Raw genomic sequence first — 9,594 nt, 5'->3', positions numbered from 1 at the left:
CTTTCTCTCTTATGCAAGTATAAGTAGAGCGAAGTGACGCTGCCAGAGATTCATAACATGCAGCCAGGAAGGGATTAAATTTAATGATGATTGATTAAATTTGAATTGCTTACTTTATTAGAATTACGCTAACTGATCCGAACTTAACATTTTCATATGCTTAGCTGGAAACGTGCACTTACCTCTGAACTCTTTTAACTGAATTAACACAGGACGAAACGGGAAAAGAACGTTCATTGATTCGTTATTTTGGGAATTTATTTTTTGGGGAATTTACAACAAATTTTTCAGATTTCTCTGAGGAGATTTTTAGTTTTCTGTAAAAGAAAACTATTGTGTCGGCTTTGTCTGTCCGTCCCCACTTTTTCTGTCCGCCCTCAGATCTTAAAAGCTACTGAGACTGGAGGGCTGTAAATTGGTATGTTGATCAGCCATCCTTCAATCATCAAACATACCAAATTGCAGCCCTATAGCATCAGTAGTTTTTTTTATTTTATTTAAGGTTAAATTTACCCATAATCGTGCGTCTGGCAACGTGGTTAAAGTTCCATGAGTCGCGGCTCATACAACATTATACCGAGACCACCGAAAGACAGATCTGTTTTCGGTGGCCTTGATTATAGGCTGTGCAGAAAACTCGATTGCGTCGAAGAAGGTTCGGCGCATTTTTTACTCGTTTTTATTTTGCCTAGTTCTGAATAAACGTAAATCTGTCCATTGAAGTATATATAACTATCATTCTTAAGAGAAGCTGCAGCCCTTACCTCACCAATCACATTCTACTTTTCATTTCTTTCTTTTATGAAGTCATTGAAGATTCCGAAATCTTAAAAAATCTTCTTGTTTTTGTTAAAGAACATTTTGATTCATTTACAGGTGGGTTAGGAGTTTGTATAATCTTCGATGAGGAACATCAAGAATGACTTGTCAACATTTTTGCATTTAATCATTTGAGAATATGGCTAGCAGGTTAGGAGGATTAGCTCCCCAGGGTGCCGAAGGATTAGAATTTTCTTCAAAAGTTACCTAGCAACTTAGCTCAGCATCAATTATAGGCTGAAGGAAGATAAATTCCCTAATTCTTCAGAATGACTTGTCAAGAGTTCTGGACCTGACTTCTACAAGAAAATGGATTGGTACATTCTGGGGGGCTGCTCCATCAAGCTGCTGGTAAGAAGAAAATATGCTGCTAGCAGAGATGGGAAGTCAACCCAACTGTTGAGCTGATTAACTAGAGCTGCAAGAGACAAAACTATGGCAAGGCATAGACAACAGCCTAGCCTGCCAAGAGATAGTGGACAACTATACCCTATCGGCTCCTTCATGGCGATTTAGGGATTAGCCTACCCTTCCCATTTATTTTACGTGGCTAAGTTTAACCTCCTTGGCGTTTGTTAACCAGTATACTTCTGGTTCCCTATTGCCTCACACTCTGGACCTCCACAGCTTATGAATCTCTTTTTGACCTTCCTTGGATTATCACGAACCACTTTTAATTTATTATACAGTATGTGCTATATATATATATATATAGAAATGAATTTCTGTCACCAGAAATAAATTCCTCTAATTCTTCACTGGCCGGTCAGAGAATCGCACGCCGGCCAAATAAGATTAGTGCTATTTAATTTATCATCTATTCATAATATGGTCCCCTTTCAGTTAGAGTACAAGAAGGCTCAGGAGCCACGGTGGATTGGACATTGCATGGCTCATTCTGTTTTAACGCGTCTTTGGGGGCTTAATGAGTCTAAAACATTTCTACGTAAAACGCTCCATCATGTTCTGCTGGTGAGAGAAAATTGTGAAATCTCTCTTCCGTATCTTAGCTCACAAATCCTCACCAGACACAGGCAGCGTCCAGGGTATGTCCTAAAATGACCTCAGAGCCTGTGGATGAAGCAGTCATGAGGACCCTTCCTGTTCCATGTTTTGAAAGCACAACTTAATGAGTCACTGAGCTTCCCTTGTGGAAATAATCCCAACTAGAGGAAGGCAGCGCATTCCGTTTAAGAATAAACGTGTTGTTTTTATTGTTGTTAAATGAGAAAAAACTATGGCAAAATTGATTAGGCAACCAATTATAGTATAACAACTGCCTTCTATACCTACCAAGTGGGAAATTTGAGTGGACAAGCCGATAGTGAACTCATTTTTCAGCCACTGAGTACATAAGATAGGGGACTTGGGGGATCTCAGAAAGTCAGGCGTTGCCCAGCTCTATACTAACCATAAGCCAAGGGATTTTTGGTTGCTGGTCATTCTCACTGAAATAACGTTACACAAACTGCAGTACTGGATATATGGGATTAGTGTATTTGTATTGCTCATCAACCCTTCTCAGCAGAATCACACTCAGAATGAGTACTTGGCTTATCCAGTACCATAATCGTGCAAAGTAAATGTTTGTTCTCATATAACGAGAATGTGCAAACTACTGTAGATTAATTAAACCAGGAGGACAAATGGGTTTAGTTCTAATTGAGTAACTAAAGCCACTCTCTGTGCAAGTTTCACACTAAAAAGTGGTTAAACACCTAAGATACTGAGCAGAAATGTACACTGACATACATATTTTCATTGATAACAATTATATCACCGACTCATAATTATAACTATGAGTGCTACTTTGGGATAGTCACGATCAACGGCCAAAAGTAAATTCTCGGAGCAAAAGTTGACGTACTTTAGGAATACAGGACGCAGGTCATACTCTCAAACACGTAAACACTATTTTGATTAATTTTATCTATAAGTCTCGCATCAGCAGTGATTTTGGTAGTGACCAGAAGCAGAGGGCTAGGTTGATCCACTTACCAATATATCTATATTTAGGTGTAGGCTGCGTAGTAATACAGATGTACGATGAAAGCAAAAGTTGTGGCCTTTAACTTCGTATATTCATAACTAATGTTGTGACCATATCCTGCTGTGTTTGAAGCAAACGTTGAAGGCCTTATATTTTGCCAGTTTTATACTGCGTTTTTAATTGCATTTTTCCTTTAGACAAAATGAAAACTCTTTGTCGTGTCTATATCCACTGGATGAATGCCATTGGTATCACGAATTTCAGACAACTTTTACTCAACCTCTGTCCCACTGAAGAGAGGTATATAAAACAGGCAGAGAAAATAATTGTAAGTTGAATGCCGCTAAGTTAACTGTAGTCTTCCAAGAAACATATTTGAAAGATGGGTCTCCTTCATGATAGCGTAGCAAAAACGTTGAGAATAAAAGTAATCTGAGTTTTTTCTTCCCGCTGTTGATACTAATTCCACATAACTAGAGAATACTTTAGTTGGAGAAATTCTAGCAAGTCCTCACTCGTATTTATAATTATATATTGAACGTTAGGGAAATACCATCCAAGTTTTGCAATTAAGCGGGATTGTTAGTTGGATACTTTAAAATATTCATAGTAACTGGAATGTTGTATAGACAGAAATCAGACCCAGGTAAAAAATAACTGCAATCTATGTACATCAACTGAAAAAAGAAATCTGAATGCAACCATTCTGTGTTTCTTTGCTAGGTCTGAGTTTTTTTTTTTTTTCTTTTCTTTTTTGTATGAACGAGGAGGCCCTTTGGTGTCATAAGAAGCGAAGTGGAACCTTTGCTCTCCCATCTTATACCTAGTGTGTGTGTGGCCTAGGTTCGGAGATCACCAAAAACAAAATTAAAGGGATTAACAGCTTAGATATTAGGCAATTTAATGCCTTCTCCTCCAGACGAGGCTTAGGCTCGGGTGTGTCGACAACAAATCTGAATTCACTCTGTTGTTTCATCTCCGAGAAATCGGATTTTTTATGTTCATGGTTCCCCTTGTAGTGACTTACGTGGCGCTTTGGGGGCTAGTGTCCTATTCAGATTGGCTGAAATAATTCAGTAATAAAGAAACTTGAGAGATGTGAAATGCCAGGTCAGGATGGAATCAGTTCAGAGATGATTTTAGCCGAAATTGGAGTGAAATAACTTTTGCAGCTTATGGATTGAAAGGAAGCCTGATGACTGGGAACTGGAAGCCCTAGCTAAGGTACCAAAGAGGGGCAACTTGACTGAATGTAATGGCCCATTTGTATATATATGGCACTTGGTAACTTTCATTACACTATTATCCTCTAATGTTGTTAATTTTGAAGTTCTGCTATTCAAGGTCAGAGGCCAGTGTATATATATATATATATATATATATATATATATATATATATATATATATATATATATATATATATATATATATATATATATATATATATATTATTATGTGGAGAAAAGTTAAGTATACCTTAGTTTAACCAGACCACTGAGCTGATTAACAGCTGTCTTAGAGAGGGCTGGCCCGAAGGATTAGACTTATTTTACGTGACTAAGAACCAGTTGGTTGCCTAGCAACAGGACCTACAGCTTATTGTGGAATCCGGACCACATTATGCCGAGAAATGAATTTCTGTCACCAGAAATAAATTCCTCTAATTCTTCATTGACCAGTTGGAGAATCGAACGCGGGTCTAGGAGAGTGCTAGCCGAGTACGATATCGACCCATCCAACGAGGAACTATATTACGCGGAAAGTTATCAGTTTTAAAGCTCTGTCTGTGAATGCCCAAGTTATTCAAGGTCAGAGTTCGAAAAAGAAATTAACTCAAATTTATTGCTAGGCAGGAGGGGATTTTTTTTCTAGACTGAAGGCGTTGTTGAAATGACATATGTGGCGGTTGGAGGATTCCTTCCTTCATCATGGTCTTGTCTTATTGTGTTCTTAATCTTGAGGCCCCATCTTAGATGTTGTCGAAGTTATTCAAGGTTAAAGCCTGCAGATTAATAATAGTAATAATACCACCAACTGAAATGGTAAGTTCCAGTAATATGAGAACAAATACGTGACTCTGTATGGAGCGTAGAGTTACAGAAGAAATACTGAAAACCTTAAATAAGATAAAAAAGAATAGTGACACTTCCATAATTTACGAATACAGGGTTTCTTGCATAGCAAGCCAAGAGAGAGAGAGAGAGAGAGAGAGAGAGAGAGAGAGAGAGATTCTTCACTTATGCTTGGACCATCACGCATGCGGCACCAAACGGGTACTCGGTATTCGCCTTCGCTAACCGCGACGGTGAAGGTATGCCCGGTGGATATCCAATGTACCCTTGGAATATTGATACAGGCCGAGACTTCTGCGCAATTCTGAGCAAGTGGTTGACCATCTGTTTCCAGGTTCTACAACACAAAGTCACTGGTCGTATTGGAAGGTCCCATAGAGAATAACGACGGTTTGAGTACCAAGGGAAAAAATTGGCTGTCTAATATTCAATAGAGAAGAAAATTACCCGACACAGCGCTATAAAATCAAGATTATGACCAGTTATAAGTTCAGAAGTTAAAAAGTGTTCGGTCTCTGTCCTGAAAGCTCTTGCTCTTTGTTTAAACGATGGTGGGAACGAGTGTCGTCATCACTCATGAATTTAAATTACCTACTTGTATGATGGAGTGTAAAACCCGTGGAGTTTTCGAAACTCTTGTAGTTACAAAAACCGAAAGTAACTTTTAATTTCAGTTTATTCATTCGTGTATTTTCGTTTTTTCCTGTTTAAATAAGATCAGGAACTAAATCACAAAAGAGCAAGTACCAAAAATAACATTAAATGAACTAGTGTTCACTGCTCGTGATGCTGAAATAAGTTACTTGAGGAGAATACCCATCATCACACAACCAATTTGGAACAAGCATTCATTAAGAGTAAGATGTTTGAACTGACTCTCAGGGACACAGTGAAAGCACGTTTTTCCACTCAACCTTTCAACTTCGATTCTAGACAATGAAAAGATTATTGTTACCCAATAAAATGAATGAAGAAAATTGGCACGAGAATACCAAACGCAACATAAGTGTATATATATTACGAGTTAATTTTCATTCATATGTAAAAAATAACATAAAGAAAAATTGTTTAAAGACGTTGCTTGAAATTCATCTCTGTCGTCATATACATCGTCATCTTGTTGTTTCATTGCATTTATAAACTGTACATCAGTTTATAGACCCAGTGTTATGTCATTTCTTGACAAAATATAAATACTCATGCATCAATATTTATGAGAATGCAATTAAACGACCTTTATGTAGATGGCAGACCTAGGAGCAGGACGGTTTCTGTTATATTGGTAACGTACTGGATTTTCAGGCTCAAGTCAAGTGGGCAGTAAGATAACGAGCAGAAACAGCATAGGTAAAGTACTAGGAGATTCGTGGATCCCTGGTATACTGGTATCCGATCAGCGAACAGGGCAAAAATAAATGACTCGCGTGTTAGACCGACGCCTCTGTTTACGAATGACCAGTAATGTTAGACGTACATCAGTAACATGGTAACTTAGAACCACTTTCACAGAAAACGGTTGAGATTTTGAAAAAGCGCCGCCAAAATGTAGTGCACTAGGAAAATCAGATGAAGAAATCGGACATAGATATTCTGTTCTGAGACATGAAAAGAGACTGATAATAATGATTAGGACGTGTAATATGTGAAGAGGAACAATCAGTTTAATTAGAGAGGAGTGGCAGGACGCCGAATGGTGGGAAGGCCCGCCCAGAAAATCTTAAAGAAATTCTGTCGATGAGAACATCGAACAAACGAGAATTCAGAAAATAAAGGGCCCTAGAAATAAAAGATTAGAAAGAACTCGTATACTTCTATTCAAGAAAAGGCAAACGACATAAAAGCGTGAACAGCAATGATGATGGGTATTCATATATATAATGTATATATACACGTATGTATGTATGCATGTATATATGTATGAAAGTATATATGTATGTGTGTGTGTGTTTGTATGCAGTATATATATATATATATATATATGGTTGTGTGTTCGTTTTATGTGTAAGTGCGTGCATCTTAAAAGTTCTTAGAAAGCAGAAAAAAGAAGGCAGCAGACATTCGTTGAATAAAAAAAAAGAAAGATTATCGAGAAACGAAAGAGAGGGGGCTGGGGGCGGGGGGTGTTTGGGGATTGGAGCGATGATCAAGGGATCAGTGGTAGGTGGGCGTTCCAGTTGGGCGGGCAGAAGGACAATAGCCTTTGGAGGATGGAAGGGGTTCGCGGGCGTTGAAAGGAACTTCTGAAAAGAGTGGGATAGACGTAAAATTTCCCACTGCTTTCATAACCTTAATATGTTTGTCTTTGAGAGAGAGAGAGAGAGAGGTCAATAGTCATCGTGAAATCGTTTTCAAATGTAATAAGTTCATGACGGGATTACTTTCGCAAACCGGACACATTTATCAATATTTACGTGTAGGAATTTTCAGGTCCTAGGTCATTACATATTTAAGAGAGAGAGAGAGAGAAGAAGAAGAAGAAGAAATCTTGCTGTGACCGAGGCTATTCATTGCATCTGCAAGTCACTGTCCCCAGGTGATTGCTGAGTACATCTGAAAGTGAGGGTTGCAATCTTACGTGCGGCGGACGAGCACAGGATGTCTTCCAGATTGGATACTTGGGGTTTGAAGTGGAAATAATGGAGGTTTAGACTCGTGGGAAGTTTCGAGAGTAAATTGAACCCCATTTAATGAATTTCTGAAGACGATTTTGAGCCGTCATGAAAGGAGATGCATGCTATAGTTCGTCAGCTATGTGAAAACTTCTACATCTTGAGTATTCACACGAGCAGTAGGTGATTATTTAGTTCTAATACTATGCTCCCATGCACCTACATGAAGCAGTAAAATGAAAAGCAAAAGGAAATCACAGGAAGCCTCAGTACAATAATAACGAAACAAAGGAAAGCACCAGATATTGCGTCAACAAACTAGACAGACCAAAAGGAATTATTAGTTATTGTTATGGCAAAAAAAAAAAGACCAAAGCTAAATTATTAATAAATTATGCCAGCGAAATCTGTAGAACAATGGAAAATCATTCGAAACAAGGAAGTAATGAATTCCTAAACCATTGCAACAGACCAAAGTGAAAACGGTAGTAAACTGCATCAGCAAACTAGCAACAACAACGGTATGTCATAGACCCAATATATTTGTTTATGTTTTGTCAGAGCTGCTATTCTGCCACAGACAATTTACAATTACTGCTTTTCTCGTTGGGGATTATACGTATTTGCCTTTCCTGTTTGCGCTGATTGTGAAAAGAAAACTACGGGGAATGTGGTAACAGAAAAAATTCTAAATAGTCATTAACGTATCATCGTCTTACTGTGTATCTCTACGCGCGATGTTAAATAAGGAGAATAAATGAAAATAAAAGAGCCTCAGACCTCTAGCTGGAGTTGGAGGAGCAGTTAAGTACATTGCCAAGAGTAATTGTTGGTGGGTAGTCTTTGTCCACTGTTCTTCATGTTTAAATGCACGATATGTGGTTTGACCTCGAAAACAAGATTGTTGCTTATGTAGATGATGTCACAACACATATCAGTCCCATCTCCTGTTGGTAAGCCTGCGGTTGCTGATTAGCTTACCAAAAGTTTAGCTAAAATCAGCATTTGGCGGGAGTGAATTTGAGCCCCAGTGTGTCTTTAACCATAAGTTACACTTTGAAAATTCTCGGTGTCGTTCTTGACAGCAAATTCACTTTTGAGAAACATATTCGGTCCATCTTTTCTTCAGTTGCTCTAAAAACTGGTATATTGGGCAAGTCTTTGAAACCTGTCTATCTTGAGGAAATGTTTTGATAGTTTTTGTGACATAATTTGCATATTGTTCGCAGTTGAGTGGCATCTTCACTTGTTGTCAACACATTTCTTAGTTATTATCGGTCACCTCACTGGTCATCTTTTGCATTCAGATCTTGTAAGGATTATACCATCCACTTCGTAGTGCTAGAAATGCTGTTAATTCCAAGTCTTGCTCTCCCTCGATGAGGTTCAGTCAGGTTTTGTAGAAGTTTTGTTTCAGCAGTGACTAAATTTTAGAATGATCGAAATGGGCTGCTTTCCGTATTGGGGCCTCTGGGCTTTTGTAGCACTCTGCTTTTAGTTTTCTGTAGAAGAAAACTGTTGAGATGGCTATTTGTCTGTCCGTCCGCCCTCAGATCGTAAAAACTACTGAGGCTAGAGGGCTGCATATTAGTATGTTGATCATCCAGCCTCCAGTCATCAAATATTCCAAACTGCAGCCTTCTAACATTAGTAGTTTTGATTTTATTTAAGGTTAAAATTAGCCATGATCGTGCGTCTGGTACCGCTATCTGTGCCAATAACACAGGCCACCACAGGGCCGTTACTGAAAGTTTCATGGACCGCGGCCGAGAGTTTCACGGGCAGTGGCTGAGAGTTTCATACAGTATTATACGCCCTACAGAAAACTCGATTGCGCCGAAGAAACTGGGAAAAATGTACTGGGTCGCCGCACTTTGAATCAAGATGGCCATAAAATTAGAACAAGCCAAAAGTTATTTTAAAAGTAAAGAATCAGGTATTAGGAAGGCCATAAATTTTACACATGAGGATATTTTGCGAATAATATGTAAAAAATCTGTTTAAGACACGTCTGCGCAATAATAAAAAAGCAGCATTGTATTTACAGCTGATGTTACCGCTTTGGTTCAGGTACCTTTTAGTCAGTTTGATAAGGAGAACCGAG

Source organism: Macrobrachium rosenbergii, chromosome 11 (genome assembly GCF_040412425.1).
Source record: "Macrobrachium rosenbergii isolate ZJJX-2024 chromosome 11, ASM4041242v1, whole genome shotgun sequence".
In the NCBI taxonomy this organism is placed as follows: Eukaryota; Metazoa; Arthropoda; class Malacostraca; order Decapoda; family Palaemonidae; genus Macrobrachium; species Macrobrachium rosenbergii.
The sequence above is the reverse complement of the archived record's forward strand: the minus strand, read 5'-3'. Positions refer to the sequence as shown.